Here is a 23,125-nt window from a genome sequence, read left to right as displayed (position 1 = left end):
GTAAACAAAGTGAAATAGCTATCTCCTTCGGTTCGAAATGATGTTGTATAAACGGAAAATGCCAATTATAGTTGTCTCTTATAACTAAAATAATGGACACTACTTGATAAGTAACTAGAAAACGCATATAGTGTTATGCATGGATATATAGTAAACAATAAAAGATAAAGCAAGTATAATTTCCAATGAATAAAGCAACACTTATTACAATATGCACATATAACTATAAACAAAAAAGCATATAACTAAATAAAAGCAATGTGCATCAGTCCCCTATGAAACGAAGTTTATTTCAAATGTTTCTGTTTCGTTTCTTTACCCTTAGAAGATAATGCTTCTGTTGCATGGTCAAATAATAATAATAATAATAATAATAATAATAATCTTCCGTCATTGTCGAACTTTATAGTTTTAACTTATAGGTGGTCAAGACTCGGGACCTAATCCCCTAAACTCTGAATACCGGAACAAATTTTCATATACAATTTTAATATTAAGCTTGTGCTCTCTGATATTCATTTATATAAATTATAAATAGAAGAAGAAATTTTTTTATTTTTTTTAATTTAAATATCAGGGCTTTATTAACCAGTTCTGTGGCTTTGCTTCTAATGCGTTGCGTTGCCACCGGAGACCGACAAAGCAGTATTCTAAAAGTCAGATTCACTCTATGGCATACCCTGAAGTTTTAAGATATTTTACAGAGATTTAAAAGCTTCGCGCGATTGGTAAGGATGATCGTTATTTGTCAACGGCACAAGAAATGGCGTCATTAACACACGTCACAGTAGTTAACGAAAGACTTAAGAAAAGACAGACAAGGCTTCAAGCCTGTCTTGAACTGATAACATGATAAATTAGACGAAATATTGTTACAACACAGAACTTTTGGTTTGACCAAGCGGTGTCAAACCATGACGCAATTCTGCTAGAAGTCATAAGTTTCCCATAATTCCAAAGACTTCCATACAATTTCTGTTGTAAATTAGAAAGCCTAACGTGTCCGTTCAATAAATACTTTTACTCTTATCAAAACAAGACCACAGATCTCACAACTTTCCAATTGTCTATCAACCGCACATCTGTATGGTTTCTCTTCCTCAACTTTCCATACCGTCAGCATATACAACTATACAACTTCACCTAACACAGTGAACTATTTTTGCTACGCCACATTAGGCCAGTGAAATCATGGTTTTGAGTTACATTTCGCTTGTAAAATTGCATCACATTTTCCACCATGGCGACAAAAACGGTATCCGACAGAGGAAGCTATAATATAAACTGTTTCAACTGTTCAAATCGGTATGCATAGACGAAGTTTTAAAGAAAGATTAAATATTGATGATGATGCTGATGATGACGACGACGACGATAATAATAATGATGATGATGACGACGACGACGAGGATGAGGATGAGAAGAACAAGAACAGCAACAACAAGGTGAAGAAAGTGTGTACGTTAAACAAACACTATTGTACCATGAAATAAGAAAAGAAAGAAAAAAAGAACGATTGGGAATTGTGCGGCTGTTAGAGAGTAGACAATAGCTGCAGTGGACAGGTTAGATTTCCTCATTTAAACCGATTTCACCGTTCTTATCTGTAAAATCCGATATGTCTCCGTCCGAGTGTCCAGCCCGGGTGTTGTTCAGTGCATGAATCTCTAAGAATCTCATTAGTGGGATCTCAATGAATTGCGCATAATGTTCAGTCGGGATGTAGCTGTTGGCGAACTGAATAAAAAGTGTACAGCTGATGAGGCTTTTTTGTGCTTGATCACCCTCATCGAAAAACCCGTTTTCTCCAAGCTCTTGCACGGCACTATTCATGCATGTCAGGAGCTAGCATATGTCCATGAAAATGTTAGCACATGAATGTGCCATTGTTATTATGCCCATTACACTTCCATTAGCTTTTTGTACCAACTGATCGTTGGACACCAAACTGTTTAACTTTAAAACGTGACTTGAATGTCTGATGACGTATACTGTTTGAGGGAAAGATCTATGCCTTAAATGGGACTATCGCATGCTTCTTTGTAATCTTGAATACCCTTTGTCATGCGGAATGTTAGTATAAAAACAGCAATCATCCATAAATGTTAAGATGGTGTTCTCCGTCAGGTTAAGATTGGGTGTTATATTGAGGTACGCGCTCATATATTGGATGTACGAAGAGATTTCTTTACGAGAGTGCGATGCTCATATTCAACAAACTCAGAGATATCTTTTTTTTTGCTTGGTGCTTTTTCCAGAAATGTTTTGGCTTTCAAAATATTTCTCCTCGTGGACTTTTCAGAGCGAATGGAACCATCCAGGCTTGCTGTCTACAAAAAGAAGGTAAGTCAATGTTTTTATCATCACTGTGTCCAGTGCTGTGAATTTCTGTCTGACATACTGTCTTAGATATTCTGTTGTTCAGTCTTCGTCGCATTCGTTATTTTTGCTTATTGATATAGAAATGTATTTGTTTAATTCATGGCCACAACAGAGGACATCTGCCTGCAGTATTGAACACAACATAATCTTTCTCTCGTCGTTTCACAGAGACTGTCTTTCTTACAGGGTCAGATCAGCTGTCTTGGTTTGGCTCTGTCGAAATAAATCGAGATCATTTTCCATCGCTAATACGAATAGAATCAAGGCTGGAAGTTTATGAGGGCCTGTGGTGTATCGAAATCTTTGCGATTCAATATTAACTGCAAAAGATTACTTACGACTGAACATAGCTTAATCCGTATACATACAATATATATATATATATATATATATATATATATATATATATATATATATATATATATATATATATATATATATATATATATATATATATATATATATTGGAACATAATTTCCGATAGTATCCAGCCATACCTAAATATCGCATCAGCTGCTTTTTATTAACAGGCTCAAGGAATTCAGAGATAGCCTTGACCTTAGCATCTGTTGGTTTAACTTGTCCATGTCCCACGATATGTCCTAAACAAGTTATACTAGCATGGCAGAACTCACTTTTGGATAAATTTGTCAAACTTGCATATGCGAGTCTGTCAAAGAATGTCCGAATTGTTGCTAAATATTCTTTCCATTTGTCGTTGTTTACGATGATGTAATCGATGTAAGCATCACAATTGGCTAGACAAGAGGTGATCATATTCATGAGACGTTGAAAAGCACTTGGCGACCCTTTCATCCCAAACAGTATTACTTAATATTGATAAAGTCCATCTGGAGTCATGAATACCGAAATTTCCTTTGCTCTTTCCTTTAGCGGAATTTGCCAAAATCCTTTCAGAAGGTCAAAGTTGGTGACATACTTGGCATTTCCAATCATATCAGTGCAGTCATCGATTCTTGATAATGGAAATGAATCTGTCTTTGTCACACTGTTCAACTTCGTATCATCATTGCACATACGGAAAGTTTTATCTGGTTTTTGTTACTTTTACTGGGCTCTATAAACTCGTTCTCCAGCAAATACTGAATTTTTTTCTCTCAAATATTCTTGTTTGAGAGAGGTCATCCTGAACGGGTGTTGTTTCACAGGTTTGAATAGTACAATTTAAATGTCATGAAAACTTTGGTTCCAGGAACAGCTTGAAACAAGTGCTCATATTCAATTAATAACTGTTTAAGTTCATTTATTTCTTCCTGTTGCAAATGTGAAAGTTGCTGGTCCAGGTCTTTCTGAATTTCGAAGATTAGTCACTCCAATATCAGTAGAATCCGATGATATTCCTTCACTTAAATCTTGACTGAGTTGGACAGGTACAACTAAATTAATTGCATGTTTAACATGGCTATCTCGTTCAATATACTGGTACTTCTATAATTTATTTAGATCCCAGGAGCACTAATATTATAATGTAATTCGTTAATTGTCTTCTTAACATTGTAACGGCCGTAATATCTAAACTGAATAAATTTTGAAGAATGAGCAAGAGAGACAGAACGTTCTCTACATTTTAGTTCTGTCAAACCATAATTTCACTTTTGACTTGAATTGCTGAATGCCAAATTCAAACAAAATAGGCTGGAAAGTACCAGACATAAACTTTGACCCTTGACCCGATTGGACAGATCTGGGAAGGCCAAACTGAGTATTAAAAAAAACTTTATCAAAGTTTTTGCTATGGTTTTAGATTTAATATTAATATTCCTCAAAGGAATTGCCTCTTAAAACATTGTTGACAAACACATCATGGTCAACAGGTATTGGTTACCTGACTTAGTCTTAGGTAAGAGACCAACACAGTCTATCATAATTCTACTAAATGGTTCGTCAAATGCAGGACTAGGTAGCAGATGAGCCTTATGTATTTTTTGATTGGGTTTTCGTTTCATTTGACAAGTATGAAATGATCTACAGTATTTACAAACATCACTTTTGATATTTGGCCAATAGAAGTGAGTCAAGATCTTGCTATAAGTCTTATTAATCCCTAAATGACCGGCCAAAGGAATTCATTGGGCCATACTAAGTATTTCCTGTCGGTAAGGTTTTGAAACTACCATTTGATAGCTCAATGACCACTCATCACCAGTAGGTACCTCGGGAGGTCTCAATTTCCCCATAAGAATTCAATTTTTAATGAAATAACATACATGAACGTCAGTGGCTTCAGTTTCACTAATGGCCCATTGAAACAAACAGGAGATCTCAGGATCGTTTTCCCGTTCGACGACAAGGGATTGTCCTTTATCATCCTGATTATAATAAAGAGAATGAGTAGTTAAAAGAGAATCACTGTGATCAATACCTTTTGATTGATCAAAACAAAGAGTGAATGTTATCTCACCAAAAGTCTGACCAATACATGTGTCAGTTAAAGCAATATTTTCCTTATCAACATCATTCTCAAGTGCTGTCTTTGTCATAGCTCTGGTAACTGCACAAGCTGGGAATAAATCAGGGAATTCTTTTTCAATTGGATCGACTTTCTGATCCAAACAAGGCTTGTCAGTTACATGTGCATTAACCACAACATTGTCTCCAGTTAGGTCGTTGCCAAGTAATAAAAGAATGCCCCCAATGGGTAAAGCTTACGCTGTTCCGACTGTCACGGGTCCTGAGACTAATGATGACAAATGTACACAATGGAACATTAACAAAGCCGCACTGTACTCCCTAAATAAGAAAACTGTCATTAGAAGAAGACTTCTCAGAAAAAAGCAAAGTGCCTGACAATAAAAGACTCCTATGACCCTTAAAAGTTAGAGATAGGATTAGCCAAATTCCACAAGAGTAATATAGAATCGTTCGATATGAATGGTTCATAATTCTCCATTATAAAATCAGACTGGAGTTTATTAGACCCAACAAATGTATTGCTTTCAATACATGACCTTGCCCTTGACCTCTTAGAAATAATAGCATTTGGAATAGGTCTGTCTTCATTCTGATGCCTATTTTTCAATTTGTAGAAATCAGAAATGACGTGTCCTTTCTTCTTGCAATAGGTACACATAGAAAGAGACAATGATTTTTGATCAAGCTTATCTGAAGCTTGATTTTCACAAGTTGTGCCAGATTGAGATTTGGAAGGGTTTGTATTAGGCTCAAATACTTTTCTGCCAGAAGACTGATGAGTGGAAGTCTTATTTACAAAAGGAACCTTATAAGTTAAAGAATACTCATCGGCAGCGCGAGCACCAATTTCCAAGGTTTCAATCTGATGCTCATCAAGATAAGTCTTAATGTCCCTATGGACACAGTTCTTGAACTCTTCAAGAATACAAGTTGTTTGCGACTTTCATAATCTTGTTCAACTTTCTTGGCTAATCTATGAAATAACTGCTCTTTTTCTCTAGCAAATTCGGCATGTGTTTGTCATCTTCTTTTTTATATTTTCTGAATTTTTGCCGATAAGCTTCAGGGACTAATTCATAGCCCCTTAAGATGCATTCCTTAACCACATCATAGTCACCACTTAAGTTGAACTGACAGTAAATGGTAAATATCACTAGCTTTACAAATAAGTACACATTGTAATAAATGAAGCCAATGTTTCTTTGGCTATTTCAGATTTTCAGCAACTTTTTCAAGACGAGTACAATATCTAACCTAATATTCTTTGCAGCATCAAATCTTAAATTTATATTTTTGACGTGGGAATGTCTTTTCACTTGCCAGATCTATTTCTTTTATTCTACACTGATATTCTCTCTCTCTACATTCTCGCTTTGCATCCGCATCTGTCGCTCTCTCTCTCTCTCTCTCTCTCTCTCTCAAATTGCAATTGCATTTGTTTTTCTTGTAACTGCATTTGTCTTTCGTTCACTTTTTCTTCCTAATATAAATGCATTTGCATTTGTTTCTCTCTCTCTCTCTCTCTCTCTCTCTCTCTCTCTCTCTCAAATTGTAGCTGCTTTTGTTTTTCTTTTTTCGTAATAACATTTGTGCTTTCTCTTTCTCCAATTTCATTTGTTCTTTCTCTTTCTCCTATTTTATTTGCTCTTTCTCTTTCTCCAATTGCAACTGCATTTGTTTTTCTTCTTTATTTTTTTGAAGTTCCAACTTCCTCAATTCCAATTCCATCTTGTATTTTGATTCCAATTTACTTTTATATAGAGTCTGATACAGACTTATTGGTCAAAACAAAAGCACTTTTATCCCCCCAATTTTTTTTAACCAAGTACTGGAACACAAATCTTTTTATTTCTTGCTTCGTTCAGGAAGCCTTTGCCTCAGAAAGATCATATTTTCTGGCAAGTTGAATTAACTCGTCTTTTCGGAAAAAATCTAATTGTTCCTGAGTAGGATTTGAAATAAAGATTTCCACTTTTAATGACATTTTAGAAAAAGCTTGCCGATTTCACTAAAGATTTCAAAATTGCAAACGAATACTTGGGATTTTTACAAGATTTCAAAAACATGGGGATTCCAAATTTCAAAAAAAAAAGGTTTTCTGAAATATTTAGCCAAACTTCAAATATCCCGAGGACGAGCAACCCAATTTATTATGTTACGTGTTTAGGCTCTAATAAACGGTAACAAAGAAAGAGTGAAAACAACAAGCTTTGGAAATTTTAACGAATAATTTATTTCCCCGGAAAAACAATGTAAAAATGAAAGCGTAAGAACTTACGGTTTTAAGAAATCAAATCCAGAAACAATCCAAGAATAATCCACGAATTAAATTTTAAAAGTCCTAGTAATGAAATGTTCTAATGAATTCAAGTTCGAATCCCGACAAAAAAAATCCAAAATGGAAGGCGATGAGGTATACTGTAGCCAGTACTGAGTTATTGTGTCTACGGTTCTTTGATGTTTCTTAAACAATATTCCGGTGTTTGAATTTCCTAATAAAATGTCCAGAATTTTGTATGAGCACTCAAATATTTCCAGGAAAAAGAATTAATCTTTTAGAATCCAAATAATTTGAACACAAATTAAAATGTAACTCCAAACTGGTTACAAACAAACACTTTTTCCAGTGTAAAAGCCCAACATGACTAATTTCTCTATATACAAAGATTATGCAGTCAAAAAAGAGGCAAAGTAGATACACGTATGTGTGTTACGTTATCACATTTCAGAACAGGATAGAAGCTATTTACATGTCTAAGGTCACGTAATACAACTAACAAACAATTAAATTAAATAAAATACAAATTAAATTAAATATACATAATTATATATATATATATATATATATATATATATATATATATATATATATATATATATATATATATATATATATATATATAGCAGACCACATAACAGGAAAACATAAACTGAGTTGGAGGTAGTTAACTCTCTTGTCTAAAACACGTGGCCGAAAGGAATGGTTATGTACTTATTTTCTTTCTTATGCAGGTAAGTATGAATGGTGATTCTCTCTTTTTACTATTTAGTGAAGTATTCCAAATGCAGATGTTCAGCATCCCTCAAGTACAACAATAATTTATATATAAGATCAGTACATCAGAAACAAAGCTGTAGGATTAGTACCTGCGTGAAAATTTTGTATACATAAGGAAACCTTTATCAGTTTTTATTGTTTCCACTAAAAAACATTTACCTAAATCACCGCTAAATAAAGTAGGGTTTGTATAAAATATTTACCAGTATACATGTTACTGACAATCTTTGAAACCAGTTAATTTGTAAAACACATACATATAAATCTGGGATAAATATTTGTCTGCGCGACGTGAAAGAGACAGTAGGAGAGATTTGGTCCAGCAAGTCGAAGAAGATGAACAGAACCATGGACGATCACATATCATAACGACCTTCACAACAAGGCCAATTTTTGTAAAGCACATCATCTTCGCTAGCCAAGGTTCCGATAACCCTGTCTACACCTTGGCATATCGCGCAGATGTTTCTGTCATTCAGTCTGTGAATTTCATTGGCGGCAAGCCACCGCAGCCAACCAAAATTAGGTTGTTCAAATTTGAACACTGTTCCTACGTGATCGAGACAAGGGGAGCAAATGACTTGAATGTACTGATAAATAAGCAAAATTACACTGCCGGTCTTTGTTTGCACAAATGCCTTTCACTCAAATACACCTTTAACGGCTTCCCTCTGGTACATAGTGATACTTTTGATGTTAAACTTGCAAAATATTCTTTTTAGGTCAATTGCCACCACCGTTTTCGGCGGATGTACAATGTACCAGGCTATTGGTTAGTTGGCAGTATATACTAAGGGAGGCAACACATGAAATCCAATAGATGTCACTAGGACAAAGCACCAAGCTGTTCGATCCGCCAATGTGTAGATATGGTTATCTGAACCTTGGTTAGCAAAGATGAAAGTACATATGTGTACATATTTATTTTTATGTTTGACCACTTCATTTTGATCGTATGACATGAAATCAACTGTATAAGTTACTTGATGTGACTTACTTTTCCAAATAAATACAGATGTTTAAAATAAAGTATTGCATTAGAGTGGTGACACGAATTATTTCGAAATGGTATCAGAATTATATACAGGTCGGTGAGTAGCACGCAACGAAACCTCGTACCTTGTTCTTCTCGTTGGTACCTCTGTTTTTGATTAACAATATAAAGGCATTGAAGCAGATACTGAACTGATTTGCACCTACCAAATACTAAATTGCTCCCGAACTGCGTTATATTCATTTAGTTTTCTAAAAGGAAATCTTTCTGCTGTGCCGTTTTCAAAGTTGTGCTAAAGTACAGAAACAAATTCTTTCTAAAATCGTAACAATATCCGTTTTCATGGTTTTCTTTTCTTTACTGTTTCCCTCACGTTAGTAGTTATCTGCACTCAGATATGCTAACCTAAACAAAATGAAGCAAAACACGCAAATAAAGCTCGAATAAATTCCGTCATGACTTTATTATTCCTTTTGTTTAAAGCTAATTGCTTGCAGCGCAGTCGAATTCAAAGCAAGAACTTATAACTCCTGATCCCGTGTTGGTGATTTAGAAAATGCGTTCCGACAAATATATGTGTAAATATGTGTGTGTGTGTGTGTGTGTGTGTGTGTGTGTGTGTGTGCTGCTGTTTACACTGATGATTCGTTGTTTGCGATACAGTATATTCTAAAAACGTAATTTTCTTCATGCTAATTCAGATCCTTTTTGGTTTCAGAATTCGTTATCTACAAATAAAGTTCTTAACGGAGAAAATGGTACTAACATCTTAAAACTGGCGCTATATAAGAACATAGCTGCTCTCACTTTTCTAAAAAATAAAATTTAGGTAACATATTTAGGTTTCATGAGTATAAGTTCCGGCATTGATTACAACGCACACCAAAAGATGAAATGCCATCTTCATCCATGGCGATGGGATCCTTCCGGATGTGGGATACTATCTTGATAAGTCCAGAAAATGTCAGTTTGTCAGACGGTGACAGAGATTAGGACGGACTTCTTGTGACATGTCCAATCAAATCTACATCAATTGTACAGATATAAGCTCAGACAACGTCTTCTCTTGTGTCAGAAAGAATTTAATTTTTAAAAAAAATGCTTAGAATAAATGCCTCTTTTACGCATTGGTGTATTACTCAACTGTGAAAACCAAGTCAAGCTCATTTCCACACAAAGCAACCATATTGACATTTTCAATTTAATTAGAGCTTCCCCTCAGCGTAATGGAATATTCCAGATTATCTGAGTTATTTAACCAACTGGCTGAATATACAAACATTTATTATCGACACATGCATACTTTATCATGACGTCGTCAGTGGGGTAAGTTTCTGTGTCTGCTGAAGAATCGCTTATCGTGTTTAGGCTGGCCTCTTCCAATGGTTTTTTCGAACTGTCTGTCCCGCAAAAGAATCCCAGTTTGCTTCTGTGGCCGACAATTGCGAATAAAATGTATCGGTATTTTTTACGTTAATCCATGGCATAATATTTTGTGTTTTTGTAATACTTCCCTGTATTGAAACAGAATGAGTCATACTTCCTTTAATTTCAGATGAGTAGAAGTCAAAAGAATTGGAATGTCTCGCCTCGAACGACGACGTTTTATATGTTGATTCTGCATCTGCGCCAATAAGTGCTGATGTAGCTCCATCATCCAACAAAGTGTTCCCTTCTGATGTAAGATGTTTGTCAGAAATTGCATTTGAGGACGTCCACATTGATGCTGACAACGATGATTTAAATGTAATTTTGTACTCTCAAAACCTTGGCTTTGACAGGAAGATGTGACTTGGTTTTGTAATCGTTTCAACATCGGAATCTTCAACGTTTATCGGATGTGATGCCGTCACTGACGCAGGCATGGCATCAGTGAATGGCATAGTCACTAAAGATGCGCTGTTCTCTGCTGCATGCGAGTCTTTATAACAACTTGTCGACAAAAGTTCCGACGAACATACTGTAGAAATTGCGAATGTGGACTGTCGATAGCTCGTCAACACAAACGAATGTGTCGGTGAAATCAAAGAATGTTCCACCATGTTTAGTCCGAATACACCCGATGTCTTTGATTCCTATAAGGAAAAGGAATAAATGTAGTTTTTTCAGGTATAAGAAAATTTAAAATCATCTTTAAATAATTATGTATTTTATCAATTTGTGTGTAACTATGATACAGATGTTGATACCTTCATTTTCACTTAAAGTACGAGATAAACTAAAATACTTTAAATTAATCAACTTATATAGGAATTTTGGAAGAGTACATATACCATTTAAAATCATAAATATTGAATTGCATTACACCAACTCGAAACCAATAACTACCCTCAGGGCCGGCCTTGTGACGACTGGACCGAATTGGTCCGATGGCCCCGGGCTCACAGGGGCCCCATGCGTTAGTAATTTCTAAAAATGTATCTAAAGAGAGAAAGTAATTTTGAAGCGATGGAAGTAAATTTTAGGTTCAATAACATATAAAAACTTGTTTAAAAGTTTATTTCCGCCTTACTCAAGGGGGCTTCGCCTAAATGATCCAAATCGGGCCCCGCGTTTGCTAATGCAGTTGCCGACAACCGTATGTAGTCGAGTATAAGCCAGATTCCACAGCAGTCTGAATTGACTCAGATCGTTTGTCCCATCATGCTTCTGTAGATCTGACTCTATACAGATCTTTTAGAAGTTATGAGTAGGACAAACATCATAGACCCTGATATGTTGGCACATTATGCAACAACACATCAGAATCAACGTGGTTTGCAGTTGGACCCATCCTAACGTGAGTACCGACGGTATGAAATGAGTTTATCATTGGCACGATATAGTGTTTTGTACATTATCTTATCGTGATTTCATATTTGGTACTCGAATTTTGTTTAGATCAAATATACCGACTATATGATTTTGTCACTTTGTGAATTAGATTTTCACATACTTTATGTCTTACCTTAAAATATATTTTACAATATCCTGGGGTTGAACTTCCTGCCGTCATCGTTATCGAAGTTAAAAGAAAACAAGTATGTGTACGTTCAGTTTCAGAACATAAAGCATATCCGACGCAAACCGCATTTGCCATACAATCAGCCGCGCATACCAATTTTGGAGTGTTAGAAACATAATAAAGTATTTCCATTCTCTGCAAATCGAGCTTTGAGACGTTTGAAAGAAACCTGTATTTTCCAGAATTCAAAATCTCCGAGCAATATACAACGTTCACCAGAACCAATACCAAAAGCGAAGTTATGAAAGAACGCATCTCCAGACATGCAGTCCGTAGACATGTGTGCATGAGTAAGAAATCTGGAAAAGTATTATAGGCGAACACTTCTAGAACACATTTTTTCTTTCAGTTTCTGTGATGTATGGAGGTGTGAATATTAACATTAAAATGTGCTTATGCGCATTCGTGCTAGCTTGGTCTGGGTCAATAAATATTAAAAAGAAACTATTATCCACTGTTACCTTTGTCTGCCTAACAGACTAACAATGGCTAAAAGCTTAACCACGTTAAACCGGTATGAACAATCTTCCCTAGTTCATATTAATAAAGGAGACATATGTACATCTCGGCAGATTTTCCGGTCAGAGGAGGGATCTCAGTACGCTGCCAAAGAATAAATCTATGGATAACTAAAAAATATGATGTCGACATCATGGAGTGACAACTTCATAAACAAATCCCCGTTACTGGTTTGTCTGCTGGAGATAAATTGGAGGGCCAAGAAAAGTAATAGTGCCCGCAATTGTATATGTACGTGATTAGACAGACAGACAGACAGACAGAATTACCGATATATTGCGAACGAAGGTTTCTTGAGGTAATTTATCTTCGCCCGAATTTGTCTCACTTTCATAACAAGGTGTTGTAACATTAATATATTATTATGTACATTTGATTTATTAGAACTGGAATCTTCCATGTATACCTCAATAATCAACATATCGTACCGTAGCGTATAGTGAATTATTAACATGCAAGAGTAACGTAAGTAGATCGTTGGATTGTGTAATCTACTATGTTACATCGTAATGCATGACTGAATTTATTAGTGAATTGTGTTAGAACTTGTACTTTCTTTATTAGTATATCAATATATAGAATGTAAATTACGCAGATTAATCATTGTTGGACTTGTGCACATATAATTGAGTATTTGTATATTTGTATGTGTCTTTTATAAATCGTAGGGTCGGAAATGCGTATGATTGTTGTTGCTGATGAGAGTTTACTATATCGAGAATATAATTAGAGATGTGTATGCATGTATTAAAATTAGTTGATACAATTTTTATTGATATAGCACAATTACTAAAGAACAAAGCGTGTATGGAATATTTAGATGTGAATAAGTGAGTTGACCTGATAATTTATCCGCCATTATTCTGATGGAAGGTCTATGAGGGTGTAGTTAATTCTCCTGAGATTAGAGCAAGGAGAAAAGAATATTCGTCCCTTCTAATTCCACAGGAAGCTTTGACGGTGGATGTGAGAGGCGACATCCGAGGATCGGAGAGACGGAAGACACGTTGAGAGCACGTGGGAGGTCTATTGTGACGTCAGCATTTGTGTGGAGGCGCAGTGCCGGATGGAGCACGTGATAGAGTGTAGGTAAGCCGATAAATCAGCCCTTCACCTGTGGTGATATTGAGGGGCTGATATCACCCATTCATTAAAAACTGCGATTATCTGCATACAAATTTGGCTGCACATATCGATGTATATTTTATACACTTACCGGTGTTTCTTGTGCCTGTGCAGCTATCTTCGGTTGAAGGGTTCTTTTGCTGACATGTAGATTATATTTCCTGAGCAAGTCATATGTTTGCTGACTTATAATCCACATGGAATATCACAAACATCTGTCATGCGCCCATTTTGAATTTCGCGCTTGATTTGGGTGTTACCAATTACCGGTAAGTGTCTAAAGTGTACGCGGGTTTGTTCAGGGATGATCTGCATGCAGCACAATTGCCTATTTTAATGAACAGGTGACATAAGACCCACAACATTTTCCATCAGTATCAACACGGATTTGTGGGGTTGATTTATCGGATTAGAGTGCAAGAAGTGCCAGAAGGACGGATCCGGAAGAGACATGACAGCACGTAGACAAAGGTACCAGAAGTACCAAAGGAGAAACAAGAGGTGGACAGATGAATAACAGAATCAACACTGAAGGGAAACAGTCTCATTTAAGACCTTAAATTCATATGATGAAATAGTAGTTGGCAACTGTGAATAGGTCATTGTTTGTATTTGTTCGAAAGAAATTGAGATTGAGAAATTTGTCGATGAGATAGTTGAATACATTTTATATATTTTATTAAATTGTTATATCTTTCACCTTGATTTCTTTTATACAAGAAGAGCGTTGGCATTGCTGACCTGGGGCTCCGAGCTATTTAAATTTTAATTGTCCAACTTCTTTGGTATTAGAAATAATACTGTAGAAGGCACGTCACACACACACACACACACACACACACTATATATATATATATATATATATATATATATATATATATATATATATATATATATATATATATATATATATATATATATATATATGCGAGAAAGTCGGTAGATAGACAAGTCTAATTGAATATACTCTTGAAAAATTTGAGTCAAAATATACTTGCAATCAGAGAGAGGGGAAGTTGGGGAGGAAGGAAGGAGGCAGGATATAAGAAACGAAGTGAAATGTATATATTATTTATATTAATATTGAGGAAGCAAACTAGGTGGGATTAAATAAATATGTTCGATCTAGAAAGTCCGGCAATGCTTTCGTGTTTAATATCATATCCTGTAACAAAACAGACTGTGTAATGTTTTGAGCAGATCAATAACCACGCATTAGGATAATTAAAGATAAAATGATATCGCTCTACGAACAAACGGAGAATGATAAAGAGTTCTCGGTCATATGCTGTTGTTTATCTCGTCTGTTTGTGTTGCCAAGGTAATATCAGAAATAGCGGTTTCTTGAATGTAACGAAACGTGGGTGTCAAAGTTTGATATTGAAAAGAAATACAAAGGAAATGCCTGGTGGATAATCTGGCTTCGGGACATTATATACTGATATCTTCCCCCGCAGGTGGTTGCATACAAACATACCTATAGAACAAAACATATCAAGCTCACTAATGCCAAAGCAAGTCAAATATAGATAGGAAAGAACCAATCTATTCAGCACTCTTGGATAACTAGCCTATCAGGCGACCAAAAAACCCAAGCGATGCTGATTTTAATATTTAACTAAACTAATAATCAGGTTAATTATTAAATTAATGTTTTATTTTGTCAACAAAATATTAACTTGGAATAAGATGCTAACCCACCCATTAGTTGCAGTATTTCTTACCCAGTTTGCAAAAGACGGTGTCACGTTCAATACTGTCACGGTCATCGCACAAATCTGTTGCAGCTACTGGTACAGTTTTCTTTTATAATGATTTCAGTCTTTTCTCTAAAGAAAGTTTCTTTCTGGTCATTCTTTATTGTAGATTTATGAAACTGTCAATTAATTATGATTTCATAAGTTTAACTTTGACCGGTTTAATTTTGTTGTACATTTTTACGATCATCTCTTTCTTTGTCTGTTTATTTTTTCAAGTCTTTTCTTCTGTTCGTCACGATGTTAAAATTCTAAATAAATTTTTTTTTTTGTTATCTGCAACCCAAACCTATTTTCATTTCTCATTATTCTTGTTTGGACAAAAATAAATTTGGATCATTTGTTATTCCTGTGTGTTAGACCTCTGAAGTTCAGGAAGTGAAAATGACCAAGTAGAGCTAGCACTTTTTTGAAAGGTGCACATTTGAAGTAAGGCCAAGCTGTATACTCTATAACACATAGTACACCCATCAATCATACACCAAAATAAAGGGAATTAAAGGTTCTTCGCATTATACCTAAGATATACAAGGTCTTTTTTAAATAGCCAGTATAACCAGTGAGGAGAGCCGGGGAAATTCTTTTTCTTTAAAATCCTAACCCTATGCAAAATGCGAAACTGTATAGCGCCACCTTAAGCACTCTCCTGTATGCCAGTGAAACCTGGACTCTGTATGCCTCGCAAGAGAAAAGACTGAGCGCTTTTCACATGCGATGCCTCCGACGCATGCTCTAGATCACCTGGAGCGATCGAGTAACAAACAACGAGGTGCTCGAACGAGCCAAGATTCCCAGCATGGTCACACTCCTCCGCCAACGTCGCATCAGATGGCTCGGCCGTGTACATCAGATGGATGACGGACGGATCCCCAAATACATTCTTTATCCGGAACTCGCCTCTGGCAAAAGGTCGATCGGACGGCCACATCTCCGCTGCAAGCGCGGCATGAAAGCCCTTGACATCGATGTCAGCACCTGGGAAGAGCTCGCTCTAGAGAGATCAAGCTGGCGACATGCTCTGATCACTGGTCTGAAAGCTGGCGAGAACAAGCTACGCTTGCTAGATGATGGAAAACGATCGCAGAGGAAGAAGAAGTAGATCCAACCAAGACCAGACGCAACCTTCGAGTGCAGCAAGGACAGCCACTCCCGTGTTGGACTACATGGCCACAGAAAACGCTGCACAACCACCAACCGGGACATCTCTCACGGGCGCACTTCCATCGTCTCTCGAGACTAATGGATGCCAACATACATACATACATACATACATACATACATACATACATACATACATACATATATATATATATATATATATATATATATATATATATATATATATATATATATATATATATATATATATATATATATCCAGAACACATCAGCGTACGAGCTAGATACATACAAGTACACCGGTACATGGTAACAAAATTCAAAATGACCACATTACATAGATGTATGTTATTCCACGTGGATGTACAAGTCGTCCATCATAGATTTAGTCCGGGAATATTCTGTATATATCGTCTAAATGCACCTGCAGCAGACGGTTGCTCTAGAGATACAACCCTCAAATCGTCCCTTAATATCAATACGGGTGGGGGTGTCTAATTTACTTGACTATTTTTAACTATAGCGTCATAGCGATTGCACCTGAATTTTAAGGTGTTTGGTCGTACCATTTTAAAATGTTCAATTCGCCAGATATATTCTTGTATCCCTATATGAGATGATGGTGTGGGGTAGATAGTAATTCCATGCTCTAGAGTTATCGAATTTATCAGCGAGTCATGTTTTTATTTTGCTTGTTATATGCTGGCAACAATCAACCCCCAAAAGGATCGTAATAGTTTTGTATTAATTTACAAGTACATCAGACAATAATAATGTAATTACGGTGTATTTCTTATCGAGGATTGTAAAGCCGAAGTCTTTAAACTTCAAGAAAGTTTGTAAAATCGGTTAGTAGTGAAGTTGAAATTTTAAACATATCATATGTGGCAATAAAATAGCATACATGGAAAGCCATTTTTAAAATTAAATCATGCCACCACTCAAGTGAAACAGACTGTCTATTCAGACTAATGTTACTAAAGTTTAATTCTTTTCCACCTGAATGAAATAACCGGATTATTTCACTCGATTACAAAATAATTTAAAGTAAAACAATTTCACGTACAGGAAATTCTTTTCCATTTCAGTTAAAAAGAATGCCAGTTGAATGACATTGCACTTTGCTTATGTGAAATTCCTTCCTTCACTCACACCAAGTCAAGTGTTCCCCGTTTGAACCAGAATCTTCCTCTTTACCCAGCAATAAATAATGTTTTGTCCCGGTCTGTGATGAAGAACTAATGTTATAGCAATCGCAGTTACTTTGACCTTTAACCTTTTAACCCCAAAACCAATAACACTACTTTCTTTTCCCAAGTGCAAGCAATCCATAAAGTTAGTAACAGTAGGTGATGGGGAACTCATTTATTGTGTGAAACCATTGTTCTTCTTTCAGTCACCAACCATGACCTTGCACCTCTAGATCCCTGAAACGAGTTTGTTTTCTTCTTTGTCCGAAGTACAAGTGATCCATAAAGTTCAGTAACTGCATAGATACACGAGAACGTACCGTTACGTTTCTGTGTGGGAACCATATTTCTTCTTTAAGAATTGACTCCGCAATGGATAAATGAAGGCCGAACACATAGTTAGGAGTTAGAAGCCGTAAATAGAAAAAAAAAAAAAAACAGAAAGACAAAAATCATACAAGTGCAACGCTTTCAATATGCATATCTTTATAGGATACCCGTAAACTGTAGACAAATTTGGACCAAATAATCATTAAGAGTCCAATGAAGGAACTGTCTCGATTCTGGCTGAAAATAATGTCTAGTAGTTAAAGATAGGACAATTCCTCCCTTTTACCTGCGGATATTTCAAACCATCCATCTGATATTCTACATAGATAGCAAGGTCTTCCAATTAGCTACTGTGGTGGACATGTTGCATACCAGATTGTGATGAAGTATATGGTTGGGGTGGGGTGCTCCCAATATTATATTTAAACTATTATAGAAGTCCCACCCAGGCTCTATTTTGTTGGAAGTTAAATTTAGTGAAAGGTGGATGAAAAGCTCCGAGCCCCTAGTCAGCAATGCCGACGGTTAGATGGTTAAATATACAAAAAGGTTGAAATTCAATGAATAATAATTTAATAGCAATTCAATAATCAAATGACTCAAATTTCCCATTACACTCTTTCCCGAGGGGTCCCGAGTGACCGAGTGGTCTAAAGTGCTCTCCGTTACGGATCACTGCCATCTCACCTCTGTCTGCATGGGTTCGAGTCTCGAATTCGGCCAATGTGGGTATGTGAGAAAGCTTGCCAGTAGCTTCTCGTGGGTCGGTGGTTCTTTCCGGGGTTTCCCGGGTTCTTCCTCCACCATTAATACTGACCGTCATGTATAGCCTATCGTGTGCTGAAAAATGGCGTTAAACCCTACAACAACAACACTCTTTCCGCTCGACCCTTTAATAAGCCTGTTGCATCATTGATAGCAGTGTGAGATTAATTTACACCTGTCCTTGTATTTCCACTCATCTGTTGTATCCTTTCTCTATTATTTCTCCCAATTCCTTCTCCTCTTTCTCCCTGACCCCGGATGCGGGAGATCGTGGGTTCGATCCCCGGCCAAGTCATTGCAAAGATTTCTAAAAATGGTACTAACAGCCGCCTCGCTAGGCGACTCAGTATTAAGAAGTTAGTGTTAGGACCGGTCGACCTAAATAATGTGACTGGGTGGGACATCATGCTACATGTCTGCAGCATGATGCCTCAGTGCTAGACATCGCTTTAAACTGCCACACTGCAGATATCGTAGCGATATGACTGGAGAAACGTTAAAGCTACGTTAAAAATCTAAATCACACACTCACTCCTCTCCGACCTTTCTCCAAATTCTTTCTCCTCCTCCTCGACTTTATATAGACTCCTCCTTCTCCTCCTCCACTTTCTCTCTCACGACTACATTTCTGTCGACTTCGACTGTCTCGGCTACAGTCTCAATTCCGCCTCCAGCTCTTGAAGACTCGGGACCCAATGGAATCGGATGTTCTATTTCCCCTGAAAACACAAGGACGTTACAATCTTTTTTCCTTTGCCCTCTCATTTCACACAACACGCAGCCTGTCATCAGATAAAGGCTATTCAATTTCTTCAGACACACATTCATTCACATCGAGATACCCATACCTTCTTGTGTGGTAAAACAGCCGTCATAATACAGCGCAGTATCAATTACTTCTTATACAGACATCAATAAATTCCGTCGCATCAGTACATATTCCTAATCCCGTTAAACTAAACAATATCACAATAATCAGACGCATTTCTTTAGATAACAACTCATACAAAGTAAGCAGATATTCAAATATCCATGTTCTGATATATCAGGGGTGGGCAAACTACCACCCGCGGGCCTCATGCGGTCAGCCAAGGGTTTTCATGCGGCCTAGGAACAAGTCATCATTCGCACTGACTCTGTTTATGTTACTGTTTATCAAATAAATGTGCTTCTTTTGAAGTTTAAGTTTAAGTTTTCAAATATTAACAACATATTAACAACTGAAAATTAATTAGATGTTATTTAGAAAAACCTTTTGTTTTTGCTATTTCAAATATTAATTATTTTACTTAATGAACTATGCGGCCCACGACAAGGTGTAAATTTGTGTATGCGGCACTTCCACTGGAAAGTTTGCCCACCTCTGTGATATATGGATACGTCCATAGTAACTAATCTTACATACTTCAACCATTTTCCAAATTCACAATTCAAGAATGTGGAAATTCTAACAATAACGCATTAATAAATGCACTGATTTACTACGAGGTAACCTAATAGAGACTCACAAAATTAATTCTGACCACAAGCTAACAATCTACATAATTCTGTCTCGCAGCTAATAATTCTCTACGTAAGGCTCATGACCATTTCTCCAATAAGCATGTAAATGAAACACTACAAAGGTAATTCTACATACTAAACGATCCTATTAATTAAGTGTACATACTACAAATGATTACAATTATGATGCCGTAATATTCTGCAAAATCGAGCAAATAACTTACTGACCTTTTCGAAGCTTTATCTTTCCTTAGAATCTACCTCTAAGTACTGCCGCCAAATTACGAGTGGCTTCTTTTCTCGAAGTAAATCCTATTGACCAGCAATTCTTCTAGGAGAATACTGAATTAATCTTACGAGTTCGGAAGTTATCGTTCCTGTCTGAAATGTAATCACGCCCTCTATCTCAAATTTTTATTCGATATGGCTGTGGATCGATCCAATCAAACTTAGCGGACAATGTCTCTCTCGCTATTTGTCAACGTGGGGACGGATAAGAAAACGCCTCGTTCACCCCGTGGACTTCCTTTTGATCCTTGAACTAACCTTTAACATATAGGTGCAATAACGGAAAGCCTTTGTTAAATGATGCGACCGGTCGCCTTCGCCAACTCGTTTCCGGTCTATGGCTGGTCATGGTAACCTTGCATAAGAGTTAAACACTAACTCCGCGCCAATCTTTAGAGATCAAACACAAGGCCACGGCAATATTCCCAAGACAGGTAGATTACAGCTTATACATGGCTTTATAGCTGGGGCTTATCAAACATAACACAAATTGGTATCATTTTCATTCAGGACCAACAAGACATTATATGAAGTCCTCTGGAGGAAACCCAATGTTAATGTAGCCTCCCGTTTGGAGGAGTAATGTTAACAAGTTTTTCAAGATGGGTGCCATGGTGGCCATATTGGATATCAGATTGACACCATTTCCATTTAGTACCATCTAGACAAGATGGCCATTGTAGAAGCCACATAAGAAGTCGAATTGGCACCTTTATCATTAGTTTCCAAAATGCACATCTGGTGAGTTGGAGTTGCGATAACACAATTTCCAAGATGGTTGCTGTGGTGGCCATATTGGATATAAGATCAGCGTTGTTTTTTTTATTTGAGATTAAATATACATCGTAAAAAGTCTTTTGGTTTAAATCCCATGCTGATATGACCATCCCTTTCGGGTAGTTTTCACAAGATTTTCTAGATGGACACTACGGTGGCCAAACAATGTCTGAGCGGCACCATTTCAATTTAAGACCATATAGACCAAGGAATGAATGTGTCATCTGCAAGCAGTTTAGCTGTAGTAGTGACACAAACTTGTGGTAATGGACAGACGATGAACCAATGGCCATCCCATACACTCTTCTGGTGTATGACCAGTGGAGCTAAATCCTGCTAGAGTACAGTTCAAAATATTATGTGACGGACAGAAGGACAGGCTAATGTGAGGAATCACATATATCTGCCTCATGGACACATGCATATAACAATTATTCGGAATAGGCTCCATGTTACAATCAGTAGTTCCCTCTGGGTTCTTGGGTTTCCTTTGCCTCAAAGACAAGCTCAGCTATTGACAGTACAGTGATCTCTTGTTGCAATGTTATTCATGGGAACCAACTTGATGACTCGTCTTACAATTTAGTCACCGATTGAATAGTTTCCCCACTTTGCAATGCTATTCATGGGAACCATAATTGTGACCTTCCTTACAGACAAAGACGGTATGGTGGTCACTCTTTGCAATGCTCTCACGGGGAACCAAATTAGTGACCTGCCTTACAATTAAGCCACTTATAGAATGCAGTGCTATTCATAGGAACCATGAAACTGGCCTGTAGTACGGGTACAAATCAGGCTTGCTACAACAAGGATGGCTTATATTTGCGCTCACGAGTCCCTCAACGAGACTCCACTCCACTGGATAAAAAGAGGGTAAATAGAATCTCTTTCCGTGTGTTGTCGAGCCATGTTTCTATTCATCCATCTTGTGAATGCCCTTGCATCAGCGTTTCTTATTACATATGAACCCAATATGTAGTGAAACTTAATAACAAGAATTAAGTCCATTAATGGGCACATTCTGTGCTGGCTTCTCATTGTTGTTACTCTTTATGTCTAAGAAGAGGCATTGATAATGCGTCGACTTGGGAACACTATAGATTTCATTATTATTATAAACAGAAATTGCCTTGAAGCTTCACCTCCACAAAACTCAAGCAAGTTCAATGATCAGCATATTATGCGCATTTCTTAAGCAATACTAGAGTTGTGGCCCTTGATAATCTTAGCACTGAATGCAGACCAAACTTGCTCTAAAGCTTAATCTTGGCACAAGTTCACGAACAGCAGATTTTCTGCTTTGCAATTTTAAGTGTAAATGACCATGATAAACCTAGAGTAGGCATCCAATGACTTGTGACCACTCCAGCATTAATTTTTTATATACAATTTGTTACAATCAGATCTAGTGAGGCATAAGTCTAACAAGAGCTTGGACAGGTTCAAAGCATGGCCATTTTATAATTACAGACATTAACAACTTTGAATAGGCACCAGGGCAAGCTTTGAACATTAGCATTCACATTTTATGTTTAATTTCAATCAAACTGTCTGTAAAGTGTCATCTCAACGATGTTTCAAGCAATCTTCATGATGAGCTGATTTTTACTGTTCCTTAAAGTGCTATGGCCCTTGATCATTTTTGAATGAGCATTCGTGTGGTTTAGAATGAAAACCATACTTTGTTGGATCCCATTCAAATCTTCAAAAATGCTTGAACTCAAAAAAATCTTGGATGAATATGAAGACAACCAGATTTCAACCCTAACATACAAAGCTATGACCCTTGGTAGATTAAAATTGGTATTGCACCGAGTTCTTAACTGGAAATCATATTTTAATATCTATGACCTTTGGTAGTCAAAAATCATGTTTCT

Source organism: Sinohyriopsis cumingii, chromosome 9 (genome assembly GCF_028554795.1).
Source record: "Sinohyriopsis cumingii isolate HCF-2022 chromosome 9, ASM2855479v2, whole genome shotgun sequence".
Classification (NCBI taxonomy): Eukaryota; Metazoa; Mollusca; class Bivalvia; order Unionida; family Unionidae; genus Sinohyriopsis; species Sinohyriopsis cumingii.
The sequence above is the reverse complement of the archived record's forward strand: the minus strand, read 5'-3'. Positions refer to the sequence as shown.